The sequence below is a fragment of the Pelecanus crispus genome, chromosome 3, assembly GCF_030463565.1.
Source record: "Pelecanus crispus isolate bPelCri1 chromosome 3, bPelCri1.pri, whole genome shotgun sequence".
NCBI classification, from domain to species: Eukaryota; Metazoa; Chordata; class Aves; order Pelecaniformes; family Pelecanidae; genus Pelecanus; species Pelecanus crispus.
In genome coordinates, this window is record NC_134645.1 from 74,924,121 (window position 1) to 74,943,400 (window position 19,280).

Sequence of the window (19,280 nt, forward strand, 5' to 3'; positions counted from 1 at the left end):
CACAGGGTCTCACACCCTCTTCTAAATGCTTATTTCATGCCCATATACACAGTAGCATCCTGATGTAAGTGATCCTACACCCCAGAAAAGAAAGACGTTACTGCATTCCTAAATATTTCAGCATTAAACATAACATTTTGGTATTAATCATACATTTGAGTTTGTACAGGAACATCAGGAAACTGTGAGACTTCTGAAGAAGAGTTAGAAAGTCAAATTTAGAAACCAGTAAAACATCTCCTATACAGAATCTGGAAAATGTATGTTAAATATGGGGCTCCCATTGTCTTCACGCATCTTTGCATTCAACTAATTTCCCTGTGTCCTTCAAAAAGCCAGTCTTCCATTTCCCAAATGGATCAGCCTATCTACAATGTATTGCCAGAAAATGAGAGAACATCACTCCAGTGCACAGCAACTTTCACTGCTCAGTTCTCTAGATTAAGAGCTCCAGATAAGTCCTTATCTACTTTCTAGCAGCAGTCAGAAAGATGCTTTTCTTCAAGAATATAGTACAGCAAAGTATGTACCTGAGAAAATAGCCATATTTGCAATTTGCTTCCTAAAAGGCAACTATCAAACACAGTAAAAAAGAGAAAGTTGTTTTAAGTATCAGGGATCATCCACAATCACTTGTGGGTATTTTGAATGAATCTGGTGTTGCAGATACATCTCTTTTTGAAATATTACACACAGGGTCAGTTTTTCCTTGCCTTTCAACCTCATTGCTGCCTATTGCTGCCCCATTGTTGCAGATTTCACGTAACACTTATTTCCTATGCTCATTGTTCTTTCTTTCACCTTTTTCATCTCTCACTCCTCCTGAGTTCTTTGGCAGGGGGTTCTAGTGGATGCTTTTCATTTCCTGTATCTTTCTGGGTATTTTTTGGACTCCTTAGAGTCAGCCAGCTTTACCACATCAGGTCTCATAAGGCCATTCATCCTCGCCCCCTTCAAAGTCTCCACAAATTAAACAGCAGCTTTCTGTAAACTAACACTTTAAAATTACTTCTATTCACACTTTCCAGCATATTCTGCTTTAGTAAAGATTTCAGGACAGATCTCAATGGTTTGCTTGCCTGAAAAGGTTATCCATTTTTTTCCTACAACTTCCCTCACAGCAAGATACCACCAGTAAAAACCACCATACCACAGGAAATTTCTCTCAAAACCAATCCAGTCCACTTTCACCTGTATTTACTGGAAAACAGATACTGAGGAAGAAACCACAAAAGATGCTGAGAGAGAACTAAAATGAGAGGTTCGGGTAACTATTCATATGCACATCGTGCATATGCAATACCTTAAAACTACCTACAGTAGTAATCCCTGATTTTGGCGCAATCAGAACATGCTGAAAATAGGTTCTTTTGTTTTATTTTCAGAACTGACCAAAGACAAGCAGAAAAATGTTCAGAGTACTCAAATAAACAAACTTGTATCAGTAGATTTCATATGGACAGACAGAAAAAGGTAGAAAAGCAAGAACCTGGGTAAAAAAATAAACATAATTGTAGTTTCCCCTTAAGTGTGTTAACAATCTCTGCAAACAGAATTCTTGATTTCTTCATTTTCTATTGAGAGAGGCTTCAACTAAAATCCCTTTAGTGGCTGGCCCTCCTAAGGCTGAACTAAAAATGAAAAGTAACAACAAAAATATTTTTTTAATGACTGAACATGGAAAGAATGCAGAATATATAATACAAATGTGCTATACACTGCACACATACTGTGAGGGGCACTAGACCACAAACAGGCTGCATTCTTACTGTGTAAATAGCACAAAGCAACTATGAAGTGTTGAGCATACATCTTTGAGAACTGTATCACAACAGTATCTCTCTTCAAATTCCTACACCCTTGCTCTGGACAGGCCTCTTTCTACTAAGGAAGTAACGTTGAAAAAGCATTAAAGAGTTTTAAAAGAGGTATATGTCAAGGTTATGTTGCAACAGGCACTGTTTCAGATATTCCAGATGTTGTTGTAGCTGCTGTAATTAACTGTTTCTAACAGAAACAGGGCAACCACAAGACACACCACCACTGGAAGGGCACAAAGCAGTTCAGCATCACTTTATGCTACTTTCTCTTGAGCTGCAGGCTCTCAGATGCACAACACAGACTACCAGCTCCTCTTTCAACAAGGTTCATCACTACCTCCTGCAGTAGTTCTGTTTGTAGGCTTATATGAAACAAATATTTTATGATGTACATGGACATAAAAATCAATACGGAAAAGGTTAAATTCATTTAGAGTTTTGGCCAGAAACCCTGAGTGACCTTTAGTTTAATTAGGATAACTTTATTGTTCTCTACCTTTGGTCATTGATGGTAGCAGAGTTCTTCATAGAATGTAATTTAGGTATGGTGAAAGATGTGTCAAAGGATCCAAAACATATTTCATTCTTGAATTCCCCCAAAAAACGATTAGGCAAATATAGGCAAATATTGACCTTCCTACTTGTCACCCTAAACCAACTCTTGAGCCACAGTCAAAATCAGAGAACAAGAATGAACATCAGTACTTTTGGCTTTCTGAGCCCATGGCACATCAGGGAACACACAATCAGAATTCAAACTTGAGGCCAGAACTAGAATGTACATATACTAATTCAGGGACCCCACAAGAATTTAAAGAAATAATACAAAAGAAACCAGCATCCATGTTTTAGTAAGTGGTGCTTGGCTTTCCAGTGAAAGAAAAGTTAGTTGACAGGATTGAAAGATCACATCTAGGCAATGGTTGTCCCCAAGCCAGGGCAACTATAGAAGGTTAACACTTCAGGAAAGAAAATCAGAGTGACAGCCCTTGCACTGAATACATCACCAGTTTAAGAAAATGCTGTCATTGATTCTTAGACATTTAAACTCGTGTTCACTGATCAATAAGTAAACAAAGAACAGGCCTGACCTGAGATCTGTGAAACCACCTGTATTAAAGGTGAACAGCAAATGTGACCATCAAAGAGGTGCTGCCAAATGATCCAGTGCCAGCATGAGTACTGCACTAATGCAGAAGGGAGTGACCTAAATCTTAAAAAAAAAAAAAAAAAAAAATCCTCTATTAAATGTTGAGAAATTAGAAAATAGCTCATTTATAAGGCTTTGAGCAAAATAATAGTTGATTTTCAGAAGCTGTCTTTGGAGTCACAGCTAATAATTACTGTTCTCAGGACTGCAAAGTTCCTTGGTTGTAGTAGAAATGAATATTCACACACTGCCAACCCATCTAATAAAAATATTGAGGAAAAAGAGGTCTGCTCCAAAGTGATTTTATGTGGGGTACTTAAAAGGAGCAGTACAAAATGTCACCATTGGTAACACCAGCAGATGCCAGGATTCATCTTTCATAGCTCAAGATGTCAAGAAGTGAGGTCTCTGAATCTAAACTAATCACCTTCAGCTCCTGTTATAATCAATGGGGGAAAAATACAAGCACTGCCCAAGCATAACTCATCTGAACTGTCTTAGATATCTGTCTCAGGCATTTACATCCTGCAGCTACATGAAAGAAAACGTTGGACTGTTTCACTATAATTAATGTGTCAGTGCCTAAGTAATAATCTCCATTTTCATCATAATTTGCTGTAATTTCATTTTCTGTTAAATAAATGTTTGCTTGACATTTATGGGTTTAAAAGCTCATGATAAGGGAAGAATCAGGGAAAGCTTGTCTCCAAGATCTGTCAGAGGGCCTCCCCCTCTCTTAGAATACTTATTGTGAAAGTAAGACAGTACCAGTGAAAATAATTCTAAAAAATTAAAGTAATACCACAGTGGCCACTAGACAACTCATAAAAATCACAGGAGTATTTGAGGAGAGAGAAGTTGGAAATATGTTTGACTGGGCTGTACAATATTTATTATTATTAAACTGACAGTTAAATGAGAGAAGAAATAAAGTAAGTTTCCTCAAAATAATCTAGTTAGCCTTCCTGCCTCAGTTTCCCTAGTCATACACTGTTTTTTATTAAATACTGGTAAGATTAAGAAAGTACCTTATATGATCAATAGAAAAGGTATTATAAGTTCCATAGGATAATGTTTTCCCACCAGGAGTGAAATAAAAATACGTATCTGCTGGAAAGTGATTTATGAATAGTTCAGACCTTGGGTTAGGCAAGAGTATATCATAAATTCCCACCTTCATATATTCCAGCAGAAACAAATACTATGTACTTTTCTTGTAATTTTAAAAATTACTAAAAGATTTGAAAGCTCCTACTGCTTTTTCAGTCTATAAACTGTATACTATAATCAGTGTATCATTTCAATAATACCCAAATATAAACCTACTTATACACAACATCTCAGTTCTATGCTTAAGGAAGCTGGAAGCTAGAAAGTTTACTGGAATCCTCTACATTGATGTGCATTAGAAGTGAAACACTAATTCTTAAATCTTTTCTATTATGGTCTGGTTTTCAGGTATTCAAAAGATATTTAATCCCTTTGGTATTTCACTTATTACTAACCCCTTCTGTATACTATGCACTGCGAAATTAAAACACTTCGTCCCACTCCTATGTAATTTTTTTCATTTCTGCTATTGTTATTACCTGAGGCAGGTATACACGTGAAAGACTACCTTAGTCTTGTCATCAGCATTTGTCACGCCTCATTCCTCTTCCATACAAATATATACACACACATACCATTGAGGGCTTAATCCGTGACATCTAATGCACAGGCACTTATCAACACATACCCTGAAAAATCAGCTTTGCTGAAGTCCATTTGCACAGAGGACAGGACTTGAGGCAATCCACAGATTGATCACATTTCTTCTACAGAAAAGAAATATTTGCATATTTGGGAGTTGAGCTTACTCAACGTGGTTGAGTAAGGTTCAGTCCTTCCCAGTTTCCCTTGTTGGTCAAAATCAGGAGCCAATGCCATGAAAACCAATGTGGTAGACTGAAAATGAAAATTTTTATTCATGCCTCTGCTAATCTTGATCATTCCAGAATGTAAACTAAGCCTTTTCAAAACATTATAGCAAGTCACTCATAGCTCAAGATGTGTGATAAAATTAGTGATCATACTGTACAATTATGGAACTTAATTTATCCCCCAAAGCCACATTTTGAAAAACAGATATTAATGAGGGGAACAGAGAGAACTAAATGTTGAAGGAGATGAGATGGTAGAGCAAAAACTGAATACACTGAACTTTGTAAAAATTATACGCTGCTTTGTTTACAGATACCATAATCTTACGTGCAAGTCTATTTAACACTGTCTTATGATTGATATTTTCCCTTTATAAAACCTCAGCCTGTTGGATAAGTATACCATCTCCCTACATTCTTTGCTTATGTTCACAAAGCAAAGACTTCTGATTGTTGCATTTTCAGCTCAGTAAAATTTTTTCTCAACTGAGCAACAAGAGGTGTTTCCAGTGTTAATGGTATGCTCACAGTTCAGTCTCCTTGTTTGCAAAGCTTCCCATTGAAAGTCTTGGATTTGTGTGGAAAGTAGTTTTTATTACTTCATATTGCAATAGACTCTTCCGTGTTTGTAGATGAAGACATACCAGAGTGCAGGAAACCACCTCTATTTCTGCTTCCCTGTATACTGCACCTGAGAGGAGTGGAACAATAATTGACAACCTGCAGGCTTCTGCAAAGCCTTCTGCTTCACTCCTGGCTTATTTCAGCTAGGAGTGCAGTTGGAAGAGGCTTGTCCCAAGCCAGCCATTTTCGCCTTTCATCTTCTGCTGCATGTACATGCCAGCTAACACCACATCTATTTTGTACTTCAAATCCAGCGCACACACAGCCACTTCTGGTGTTTACCATCTCCTACACACACCCGGAGAGCGTGCAAGGAAGAATGTGAAATTACCAGATCTTAATGGTGTCTGTTTTAAACATTTTGCTTACTGTAAATCCATCCAGGGACTCAGAAAAACCTTAGGACTTTTACAGAAGTTAGCCAAGAATTTCTGGGCTTTCCTCACTTCTGTGTGAGTCAGCACATGTAAAGAATCATCATACCTATAATGAAAAGGACTTTTTGCATTCTTTATTCCTAAAGGATGTCATTTCCAGGGACTGTGGGAACAGCAGGCAGGTCTTTACCTTGCACTGAGTTCTGGCACAGGGATGGACTACTAGAATCCCTCACTGGAAATCAAATGATATTGAGTTGTGTTTCAGGGTTATTTGAAAGTTGAATACTTTCCTGAGGAATTTTTTCTGCAGTGATTGCCAATTTTCTGCTTGAGAGGTTTATGATCAAATAGTTTCTAGCAGGAGCTTTTTGTTGGGTTCTTTCAACTGCTGGTTTTCCGAGGACATTTGCTAGTGAATGTTCAAATTTCTTCTGCCGTTTCTGTTAACATTTACAGAACAAATTTCAGCACCTGCTAGAAGATGTGAGGCACTGATAACACATAGATGGAGAGGATATGGGATCAGCTGTGGCAGGAAATAATAAATAGAGTACTTTGACTACACAACAGAAGATAAAGGTACAAATCCAGTGACAGATGCTAAATAATTTAACATTAAAAGAAAAAGGCTTGATATTTATTTTAAACTAACTTCAATAGGGACCCAACTGGCTAGTAGGACACATCTGTCACAAATATCCTCCCAGGGTGAGTTCATTTCTAATGCAGTTTTCAAGAAGTACATGCTGAGGTCACTTTTAGAGATCTGAGCATAGCTGTTGTAAAAACAAATCTAAATTATAATATTTATGCTGAGATGCACTTGTAAAATCAGGGGCAACTAAAAATCCACAGTTAACAGTGCACAGCAGGCATAAAAAAACTTGCATATGCTGGGGCAGTCAACACAAAGTGAGACACACTGAATAACCTGGGACTTGCATTGGGCAATATTATAATAATAACAACTATTTGAAGCCTCTGCTATATGCAGCAGAAGGCTGAGTAAATAAGTCACGTTTAAGTTAATACTGGACATAAAAATAAGCCATTAAGAGGCCATTTCTATATCATTTGCATTTACAAGGAAAGCTGTTTTAAAACATACATACTTAGAAAATTGAGACTCACCATGGAGACTTGAGATAAGCTGAAAAAAACAGTAGTTACCATTATTCTCTTGAGATAATCCCAGCAACTGAGGAAGTGGGATGGCCATTACAGTGGTGAGACAGCAACTTTATTCATTGTGGATTCTTCCTTTTGCCATTTGTTTTAAATTGGTTTTGGTTTTCTTCCTAATTGAATGCAATGCTTGTGAGAGTTGGGTTGACAAGGTTGGAAAATTAAGTCCAATATGCTCGTTACTAAAATCAGCAGAGCAAAGCCAGAAATTGTGCAACCTTGCCCAGCTAAATATGCCCTGTGTTGTGAGCTGGGGAAGAAACCAACAGTGTAACTCCTAAAATGCTTGTGTTTTCTCTGATGCAAATACCTTGTTCCAGCAACTGCATTAAAACCATGTATTTACTGGGTAAATATAGCTCTCATTCACTTTCAGAATCAATTATATCTAACCTAGAGATCTATCTGTAAATCATTGACTATTATTATAATTGTCAGCCTTATCTCTATTATTATTATTATCACTCCCTTCAGAGCCAACAGACTACTTTGTGATAGGCTACGTACTGTGTGTATATATTTAGAGAGACAGAGCATACAGCTAAAGTAAAAGACAGGCCCCACTCTGGGGTGGACTAAGGCCACAGCTCGGGAATCCTCTACAGAGAAAACCCATTACACACCGGTGAAAGTCCTTTCTCAAACTGCTATGATTTCCATTTATGCACAAGATAGGTGACAGATGAAGCAGGACCATTTTACAGGAGACTCAAAGCACAGATGAAGTGACTTGCCACACTTGTCTTAAGATCAGAATTAAGTTCAGCCTTTTTGGAGCATTGTAAGCATACCTTTGTTATATTTATTTTGTGGGGGTTTTTCCCTCTTTCTCTTTTCCTTTCTGTCCATGCGCAACTCTACTTTATATTGTGTACTCTGCTCCTTCTAACATGGCAACACCTGGCTCATGGGGAGCATTGGGTAGGCTCTAATGACACAGCCTACCTTCCTCTGCTCTCTTCTGTCCAGATGAGTATGTCCCTACTGGCAAGGTTTCCTCAGCTTCTGCGGGCAGTCCCCTGGGACAGAAAAAACTCAGTATCTGAACTGTTTTCTCACCTTTCTCCTACCTATTCTCTTTCTTCTTTCCTTTTTCAATGCACACATTCACCCTTCCCATGCCAGCACTGCCACAACAGACAAAACTTTCTCTGTTCACTGACGTTTACCACTGCTTTTCCTGCTCTGTAGTTGTTTAAACAATTTCTCTACCCACATTATTGAGAGATCTATTTTAATTTTCTTGTAGCCATCACTTAAAAGTATTTAGTTTCTGTTTTGTGGCTTCGCAGGATCGGGAGCGCAGGTAGTGTTTTCCTCAATCCCGTCAGTGGCAGCAAGGAATGCTGAAAGGAATGGGAAAACTCACCTGATTAACAGGTGGCTCAGAGGCTGGTGCCATTGGTGGAAATTTGGGTTTTTTGATCATGGGGAGATCTACACGGCACCGGGCCTGCTGGCGGCTGATGGAGATCGGCTGTCTCCAAAGGGGAAAAGGATTCTCACCCATGAGTTGGCGGGACTCATTGAGAGGGCTTTAAACTAGGTTTGAAGGGGGAAGGGGATATAAATGGGCCCGCTAGTGAGGAGCCCAGGGGCAGCACGACAACGTTGGGGATGAAATCGATAGCCCAGCTCAAGTGCATCTACACCAATGCACATAGCATGGGCAACAAACAGGAGGAGCTGGAAGCCCTTGTGCAGCAGGATGGCTATGACATAGTCACCATCACAGAAACGTGGTGGGACGACTCTCATGACTGGAGTGCTGCACTGGAGGGCTATAAGCTCTTCAGAAGGGATAGGCAGGGAAGGAGAGGCGGTGGGGTGGCTCTGTATGTTAGGGAGTGTTTTGACTGCATAGAGCTTGACAGTGGTGATGACAAGGTGGAATGCTTATGGGTAAGGATGAGGGGGAAGGCCGGAAAGGCGGATGTCCTGTTGGGAGTCTGCTATAGACCACCCAACCAGGATGTAGAGGTAGATGAGGCATTCTATATACGGCTGGCAGAAGTCCCACAATCGCTAGCCCTTGTTCTCGTGGGGGACTTCAACTTGCCGGACATCTGCTGGAAATACCATACAGCAGAGAAGCAGCAGTCTTGAAAGTTCCTAGAGCATGTGGGGGATAACTTTCTGACACAGCTGGTAAGCGAGCCTACCAGGGGAGGTGCCTCGCTTGACCTGCTGTTTACTAATAGAGAAGGGCTTGTGGGAAATGTCAAGGTCGGAGGCCGTCTCGGGCTTAGCGACCACGACATGATAAAGTTCTCAATTTTGGGTGATGCTAAGCGGAGGGGCAGCAAAACTATTACCATGGACTTGCGGAGGGCACACTTTGGCCTCTTCAGGACCCTGGTTGGAAAGTCCCTTGGGAGGCGGTCCTGAAGAGCAAAGGGGTCCAGGAAGGCTGGGCCTTCTTCAAGAAGGAAGTCTTAAGGGCGCAGGAGCGGGCTGTCCCCACGTGCCGTAAGACCAACCGGCGGGGAAATCGACCGGCCTGGCTGAATAGGGAGCTTTTGTGGGGACTCGGGGAAAAAAGGAGAGTCTACCACCTTTGGAAGAAGGGGTGGGCAACTCAGGAGGAGTACAGGGATCTTGTTAGGTCCTGCAGGGAGGAAATTAGAAAGGCAAAAGCCCAGCTAGAACTCAATCTGGCCAGTGCTGTAAAAGATAATAAAAAATGCTTTTACAAGTACATCAGCAATAAAAGGAGAGCCAAGGAGGATCTCCATTCTTTGCTGGATGTGGGGGGGAACATTGTCACCGAGGACAAGGAAAAGGCTGAAGTACTTAACGCCTTCTTTGCCTCCGTGTTTAACAGCCAGACCGGTCATACCCAGGGTACTCAGGCCCCTGAGCTAGAGGATAGGGATGGGGAGCAAAATGGAGCCCACATAGTCCAGGAGGAAGCAGTTAATGACCTGCTGCGCCACCTGGACGCTGACAAGTCTATGGGGCCGGATGGGATCCACCCGAGAGTACTGAGGGAGCTGGCAGAGGAGCTCACCAAGCCACTCTCCATCATCTATCAGCAGTCCTGGTTAACAGGGGAGGTCCCTGATGACTGGAGGCTTGCCAATGTGACGCCCATCTACAAGAAGGGCCGGAAGGAGGACCTGGGGAACTACAGGCCTGTCAGCCTGACCTCGGTGCCAGGGAAGATTATGGAGAGGTTCATCTTGAGCGAACTCCACAGGCAAGTACAGGTCAACCAGGGGATCAGGCCCAGTCAGCATGGGTTCATGAAAGGCAGATCCTGCTTGACCAACCTGATCTCCTTCTATGACCTGGTGACCCGCCTGGTAGATGATGGAAAGGCTGTGGATGTCATTTACCTGGACTTTAGCAAAGCTTTTGACACCATCTCGCATAATATCCTCCTCAGGAAGCTGGCAGCTCACGGCTTGGACAGGCATACTCTTCGCTGGGTAAAGAACTGGTTGGGTGGCCAAGCCCAGAGAGTAGTTGTAAATGGTGTTAAGTCCAGTTGGCAGCCAGTCACGAGCGGTGTTCCCCAGGGCTCTGTTTTAGGGCCAGTCTTGTTTAATATCTTTATCAATGATCTGGATGAGGGGATCGAGTGTGCCCTCAGTAAATTTGCAGATGACACCAAACTGGGTGGGAGTGTCGATCTACTGGAGGGTAGGATGGCCCTGCAGAGGGACCTGGACAGACTTGATCGATGGGCTGAGGCCAACTGTATGAGGTTTAACAAGGCCAAGTGCCGGGTCCTGCACTTCGGTCACAACAACCCCATGCAACGCTACAGGCTTGGGGAGGAGTGGCTGGAAAGCTGCCTGGCCGAAAAGGACCTAGGGGTGTTGGTAGACAGCCGGCTGAACATGAGCCAGCAGTGTGCCCGGGTAGCCAAGAAGGCCAACAGCATCCTGGCCTGTATCAGGAATGCTGTGGCCAGCAGGAGCAGGGAGGTGATTGTTCCTCTGTACTCGGCGCTGGTGAGGCCACACCTGGAATACTGTGTCCAGTTTTGGGCCCCTCAATACAAGAAAGACATTGAGGTGCTGGAGCGTGTCCAGAGAAGGGCAATGAAGCTGGTGAAGGGTCTGGAGCACAGGCCTTATGAGGAGCGGCTGAGGGAACTGGGGTTGTTTAGCCTGGAGAAGAGGAGGCTGAGGGGAGACCTTATCGCTCTCTACAACTACGTGAAAGGAGGGTGTAGTGAGGTGGGTGTTGGTCTCTTCTCCCATGTAGTTAGCAATAGGACGAGAGGAAATGGGCTCAAGCTGCACCAGGGGAGGTTTAGACTGGAAATTAGGAAAAATTTCTTTACGGAAAGGGTGGTCAAGCATTGGAACAGGCTGCCCAGAGAGGTGGTGGAGTCCCCATCCCTGGAAGTGTTCAAAAAATGGGTAGATGTGGCACTTTGGGACATGGTTTAGTCTAGTCTACCCTTGATTGGTTTAGGTGGGCTTGGTAGTGTACGTTAATGGTTGGACTGGATGATCTTAAAGGTCTTTTCCAACCTAGACAATTCTATGATTCTATGATTCTATGATTCTTATAGCAATCTGTAGCTAGTATTTGCAATACAGTTTCCACATAGTTGAGCAACTTTCTCTTGATTTGTTCAAAAATATTATTGTTAATTACTATGGTAATCCTAAAGTGAGAGATCATCTATGTTACTGCAACTTACCTCTTTCCAGTATTTGGTATGCACCATTTCTAACTCTCCATTCCCAAATTCTGTCTTAGCCAAACCAAAGACAGAGATAAAGACGATTAATGAATTGACATAGTACAACACTTGCATTGTATCTTTTTCAAACACTGGTTTTTGCAAATCTAAACCAGAGGGAGCACAACTGATAAATGGTAAGAGATAATTAGTGACAGGGCAAAGATGACAGGAGGACAATGAGCTTTCCCAGCAGGGGAGCAAACATTGCCTTCCAAGTAAAGGCTGAGGCAGTATTTCAGTTAATTCTTCTCAACAGTGAAAAATCTGTTCAAAATAAGCCAAACAAGAAAGCATAAGGTCCCAGATGAATATACTTATTACTTTCTGTAACCTTCTCAACAAAGCTATCAAGGCTAATGGTAGCATTAATAGGAGAATGCAAATCAAAAGCAATCCCTAGAGCAATTTATATCCAGTCAGCAAGAGGGAATGCAAGCTGGTCTCTGAAAATTAACACCTTGTCAGATGGAAATAATGATGAGAGAAACTCAGGATTACAGTTTGGTAGTGAAAGCAGATATACCAAGATGCCCTATGTTTTCTTCACTGGTTTCGTGTTACAGTCCTACAGCTTTAATAAATGAGCAAGTCAAAGATCAGACCCTGCTAACTGGGATGTAGACTCTTGCAGATCTGTCTGCTGTAGAGAGTCACTAATTCTAAATTACTGCTTTCAAACTTGATGTTGGGAGTCATGGTTACAGCACCATGTATGAATCAAAAAGCTTCAGAGGAGAGCACCTATGAAATCTGCTGTAATTCACATACCAGAGGGAAGAAAAGAGGACACACTGTACTGCGTATTTTCTCATAATTAAATTGGTATTATGCCACCAGTCATGAGAACAAGAAAAAGAAGCTTCTTAATGGCAATGGTCTTCTAATAAAACAAAACAGATATGTATTCAGTCCTTCTGGGAATGTGGACATGGGTGCCTTAAAACTGGCTGTTGTCAACTAACAGTAGTTTCTTGCTGAATCAGAGGACTTATACAAAACATTAGGTGAAATGCCAGCATTCTGGCATGGTGTGAAAGGGTATTTTAGTTTTGTGAATAATAGAAGTACTCACAGCTTTAAACTTAAGGACTGGGACAAGGTCTACAGCAAATTGCGGGACTGAGCCTGTAATTGCAAACATAACAATAAATATCTCTGTGTAAGAACATTTTGGAACTTAGGTTTTAGAAGATTGCAAATTTTTTTTTTTTTATTTCTTTATTTCTCCTTGTGTTCTGTAAGTTAAAGCCTTCCTTGTTTTTATGTTACTGAACCAACAGCTTTTTCAATACAAGCTTGATTCTTAGTACCACCTCTATGAGTGAAAATGCATATTTTCCAAATGGCCATGTAGTTAACCTTAATGATACTGAGGAAGAAATGCCAAAGAAAGTATTTCATATCCTCCATATGTATTATGTACAAAAATCTTTGCCTATGTCTGTCTATCCTACCACACTGGGCAAGGAACACAATTTTACCTTCTGCAAAGATGGAACAATACCTTTGTTACCTTCCATGAGGAGACAGGGAATTAATTTATTTACATATGACTTTCACTGTATCTTTTCTTGATCTTTCTAAAGGAGCATAAAGGATCTTACAGGACTGCAGTATGTGCTGCATCATTATTGGTAGGCAGTGATACATTCATACAAAAGTTTACTGTACTTCCAATATTTACCCTATACCTCCCATCTTCCTGTCTACACCACAAAATTTAAATTCAATAACATGTTTATAGAGTTGTTACTCAAATGTTCATAAAACAGCTATATCACCTTTCTGTACTTTTTTCCCCCAGGGAAAAAGCAGACTTGCAACATGTGACGTCTGCTGGCTATAACTGTTAGCAAATGCGCACCTTGTAAGCGCATGCCTAGGCAACACCACAGCTCCATGAATGTTAGCCCTTCTCTCAAAGCACTTTGTGCAAAGGCCAGTTTTTGTGAATTACACATTTTCAGTTCTTGAAAAAAATTTGCCTTGTGATTCAATGCTGATGTTGTCTGACAACCAATGTTAACTCTCTTCTTTAGTCACCCTCATAACCCAGCACGATATAGCCTGTATACTGTCTGTGCTAACTGATATGAAGACACTGCCAGCAGCCTCTGGCCCTTTTGACACGAGAACAGCTAGCAGCAGCTGTATAAGCCCCCCTAGCCCCTTGCTCCTGCTGTAACCTCACAGCAGTGTTCTGCCACCCGTGCTGAACACGTGATGGGACGTGATGCCATCTCTACCATGCCAAGCCTGATTAAAGTGAGGTAGACCTGGCAAACTGCACACTCTTCAGGGTGCAAGGCCTTTTCAAAAATTCCCAGGCACCCAAGGAGCACTAGACGCTGCCACAGGAAACAGAATTAAAGCCCAGCCCCGATTGGGGACTGCAGGAGATGATGTCACCAATCTCCCAGTTACTTCTGGGAATTCTTCCCAGTGGACCTCAGCACCTCATTTGTACCTGAGGAGGACTGCTGAAGGAGTAATCATCCCTTGCCGAGGCTATTCTGGCACTATGCAAAGGAAGCCTGGGACAGCTGCTGACAAATATCACATATATCACAAATCCTTGATTATCAGCCAGCAGTGTGCCCAGGTGGCCAAGAAGGCCAACAGCATCCTGGCCTGTATCAGGAATGCTGTGGCCAGCAGGAACAGGGAGGTGATTGTTCCCCTGTACTCGGCGCTGGTGAGGCCACATCTGGAATACTGTGTCCAGTTTTGGGCCCCTCAATACAAGAAAGACATTGAGGTGCTGGAGCGTGTTCAGAGAAGGGCAACAAGGCTGGTGAAGGGTCTGGAGCACAGGCCTTATGAGGAGCGGCTGAGGGAACTGGGGTTGTTTAGCCTGGAGAAGAGGAGGCTGAGGGGAGATCTTCTCGCTCTCTACAACTACCTGAAAGGAGGGTGTAGTGAGGTGGGTGTTGGTCTCTTCTCCCATGTAGTTAGTGATAGGACGAGAGGAAATGGGCTTAAGCTGCGCCAGGGGAGGTTTAGGCTGGATATTAGGAAAAATTTCTTTACAGAAAGGGTGGTCAAGCATTGGAACAGGCTGCCCAGAGAGGTGGTGGAGTCCCCATCCCTGGAAGTGTTCAAAAAACGGGTAGATGTGGCACTTTGGGACATGGTTTAGTCTAGTCTACCCTTGATTGGTTTAGTGTGGGCTTGGTAGTGTAGGTTAATGGTAGGACTGGATGATCTTAAAGGTCTTTTCCAACCTAAATGATTCTATGATTCTATGATCAGGATTTAGTAATGTTTTTAAGGTTGCCTCTCAATTCTATTCTATATGGATACCCAAAACTATATGTGCTCTTCCACAAGTTTAACTAGCAATCACAGGCACTTTAACCCTTAACCAAATGTTGTTCACATATAATCTCTTTAATAACAATTTGTTCTGAAATCACCTACTGCCCCCCAGCACAGGCAGATAGAGACTAAAATGTTGCCATAATTACTCGATTATTACTATTACTAAAATATTAATAGAATATCTATTGCAAACTCTACCTTTTTAATACCAGATCTGGGAGTGATCTTGCAGACATGAAAACAGTCCCATTGACTTGAAATTTAGTACTACACAGAGGTAATAATAAGACCCAAAGAGCATTCAAATTTTAGAAAAGAAAAATCATACATAGCCCTTATTTATTTATCTATACAAACTAATACAGACACTTTTTAATATGTTTTAAAAATGCAGCAGTAGGATTACAAGTGCACAGAAATGGCAGTGATCCAGAGAGATCTTCTGGGAGATTCAGAGAGAAAAGAAGCAGAGATAAGTATTAACAAGGTATTTTTCTTATGCAATTTGAGTACTCCAGAAATTTTGTCTATAGAACTTTTGAAATTTCTGTGAACCAGCTATTGCCTCAGTGGAGCAATAGGACCCATTGAAAGAGTAATTGAAAAACCTGTAGTAGTCAATATGAAAACTGCAACCCTTCAACAGCAGTGACTTTAACAGGAAAGTTTTCAGTCCAGAACTTATGAGCTCCCCTGAGTATAGCTGTGAAGCATATATGTTTCTTAAACTACTGCTATTTGGTCCAAGGAGCTTACAAGTCTAGTTTCTTGCCAAGCCCTTCAAGCTAAGCCTTGCAGGTCTTAAATACTATATCAGAGACTCCACTCTATGCTCATAAAAATTATATTTTCTCTTTCGGGGGGGGGGGGGGGGGGCAGAGGGAGACTACTGTTTCATACTGCAGATTCCAGGAAGGATCTGACTTGTTTGGAAATGTTACTGATCTTTGTCACATGTATGCAGAACTGGGACCAGACAGGCATTTTTACTTCAAGTAATCAGAACTCAGACATAGCAAACTGTTTATGCTAGACAACAAGATATTCCTGTATTTTTATTTAGTAGCAAGAGAGAATAAGAACCTTGATTTGAAGATATTTTCTACAACTTCATAATCAGCTTAAAATGCCTCATCCTATCTCACGTTATTATTTTCAGTGCATACAGTCAGGGTATATTTAAAGTAGATCTTGAAACAACATCTGAACACTATCATGCCACACCCAAGAAAAATACCTTCTTCCATCCTCTCTGAGTCCTGACATTTTTTACTGGATTTTTTGAGTCTGAAGTCCACATTTGAAGTGGGAATGATTTGTAGAAATAACAGAAAGATTCATGAATACAGGAAAGAATCATAATGACAATTAGCCACGGAAGCTAAGGGAAATCAGGGAGCCCTGAGATTACGAAAACAGTTTTTCAGACTATCACAAGGAAAGCTCTTCAAGGAGAGGAGTATTTATTATTATAATTATCATCTCCATTAGTAAGGTTGATAATGATTTAATAATAATTCTTATTTTAAGAGTATGGAGAGGCCTCTAGCAATCAGATACTATTGTGTTAGGCATGATGTAAACTTAAGTAAATGTTAATGTCAGACAAGCGGAATATGTCTACACTGCTAAACAAACAGGACCATGGAACAAGGCTGAACTCCATATGCCTCATTTTATGTGGATGGATATACCTAAATTTTTTTAAGCACATAAGTTACACGCATGCTTCTACAGAATTAGGGAGAGGCATTGATATTCAGATAGTGTTGTAGATGCCAAAGCCATCTGGCCGAATAAGCTGGCAGTGGAGGAACTGATAAAAAGCTGACCTTGTAACAGAGTGGTTTATTCACATTGAATCTCATTTAGTGACAAGACAAGCTAGAAGGAGGCAATTTCAAAGAGCACAGCATGTAGGAGGGCAAGGGAAGGGCTAGCTGACTGTGGTGGATGTGATGAAGCAACTCGCTGGACAGAGAAAGATAATTCTGGGAAGAATTTATGAGCTTATAAACACGACTGGTGGGGCAAGAGAGTTGAAAGAAGAAAACAACAGAGAGAAGGCCCTCTTCTGACGAAGGACAAGCACCAGGGCACAAGAAGCAGTACCAGAACCCAGACTGGATACAGACCTGTAGGGGCCCAGGTCCAAGTGTTACACTTTGGACACATGGCAACTCTGCTCTGGGAGTAGTTACCCTTAATCAGTGTGGGATGTGCCACTTAACCTCATGGCCAGAGGTCATTATTCTGTGGCACTCTTGTCTTAGCAGGATAGACAGAGAGATGAAGTAAAAAGACAGATGAGGAGAAGAGGAATAAAAAAAAAAAAAAAATCAAGCAACCTAGGATACTTTTGCACAGATGCAAAGTACATAGCAAGTCCTCATTTCCCCAGTGATTCTAATGACTGGCTCAGACGTTCAAGAAGGTGCTAAGTCTTCACATACTTTCCAGTTTCCAGAAGAGCAGACAGTGATAATAGAATCATTCTCTGCCTTTTATATGTCTGTTAAAAACAGTTTTCTCCAACCTCTGAAACTCTAATCATGGCCAATCAAACTGAAAGTTATTTGGTCTCTTTGGGATGGGATCCCCTCTAGGCCAGCCTTCCTGATGTTGCAGTTCAGTATAGACCAATTTCAAATGACTCCAAAACATGAGGAAAGACAACAGGGAGAAAACACAAAAATAATGAAATGTCTATAGTGTCACATTGAAACATGAACATAGACATGCACACTGAACGGTTGCAATACAAACATCCATAGAACAGCTCCATCTTAAAACACTGCCTGGCCAACAGACCTACTCACCAGAGTGTGCTGTAAAAAAGGTATAAATACTTTCTGTGACCACGTATGAACACTATATTCAGTGAATTAATTAATTTTTTTAAGACTCTCCTGTCAGGCAGAGGAAACACTAGAAACCAAATACAAGTTTAGCAAGAAAAATATCGAAAGGAAAACTCTACAGTGATGTCAAATAAGAATACTGAATGCCTTAAGGTTAATTTTGTAGACAGCTTAATTTTTCATCAGTCATCTGATGCACTAAAAAGTCTGGTGTTTGCATTTAATTTTCTATATTTTTTATTTTGTTGCACTTGAATCAGCTCTAATTTGTGCAAGCATTTACTTAATACCTACCGTAAATCATGAAACAAGGAGTGCTTGCAAGGCTGCAGTTAAAACAGAGCTCCTTCTCTCTTGGGATGGCATTACTTCTGCAAACATGGATTCAGCCTCTCAGAGTATGTGGAAAATATGCCAAAGAAATATAGTTAAATGTTAGATTTACCCTCTGGAGACTTTCTTCTGCATATTGTAGGAACAGTAGTAGCCACCAAGGAAAACAGGAGAGGTAAAAATATTTAAGTCACTTACAGAGCAGGAATGAAACCTGGCAGCAGTACTGTTGCATTATGCTGTGAAACAAGAGACAACTAGAGGTGTTCCATGTTTTTTCACTGCTTATGCTGTATTAGACATTTGGTGGGTAGCAGCTGTGCAATACCACTGTAGCCTCATATTTGTCTGCATTCCAATACCACCTTTATTTTCTCATACCATAACTTCCTTAAACTTTTCAGCATTTGATGTAAATTTTCCAGACTTGTCTTTCATTTAAGAATAGGTGAAGGCAAATCAGTCATTTGGAAAGGAGCAGAGAATGACATGCAGTGAAAACCTATGTGAAAAAACACTGAATAGTTATAAAAAAATTATCATAGATTTTAAAACAACGTAAAAACCTAAATGTTAGAGCTCCCAGCACACTCTCAATGTTTTGATACTTCATTCATTTGTATATTGCATACCTCCTCTCTCCTTTTGTCTACTGGTAGGATTGGGACTGTCTTTGCTGTACATGTATTTTTTTCTGTAGTGTCTAACTGTTGCATAAGGGGATTGAAATTTTTTGTGGTCCTCTAGAACTGAAATAAACAAACAAATAAATAATTTAAGCACAATCAAGCTGGGAAATATCAACAGCTAGAATAGAAGAAATTACTTCAGTTATGGACATTCGGTGTCTAATTACAGTATAGCTTATTGTATCTTAGGTACAATGCCTCTGCCAGCCCCCACCAAAGCAGCTGTGTGGGTTCAGGTGGCTGTACAAAGCCTTGATGAAATCACTAAGGAAAGACTAATAACAAAAAAG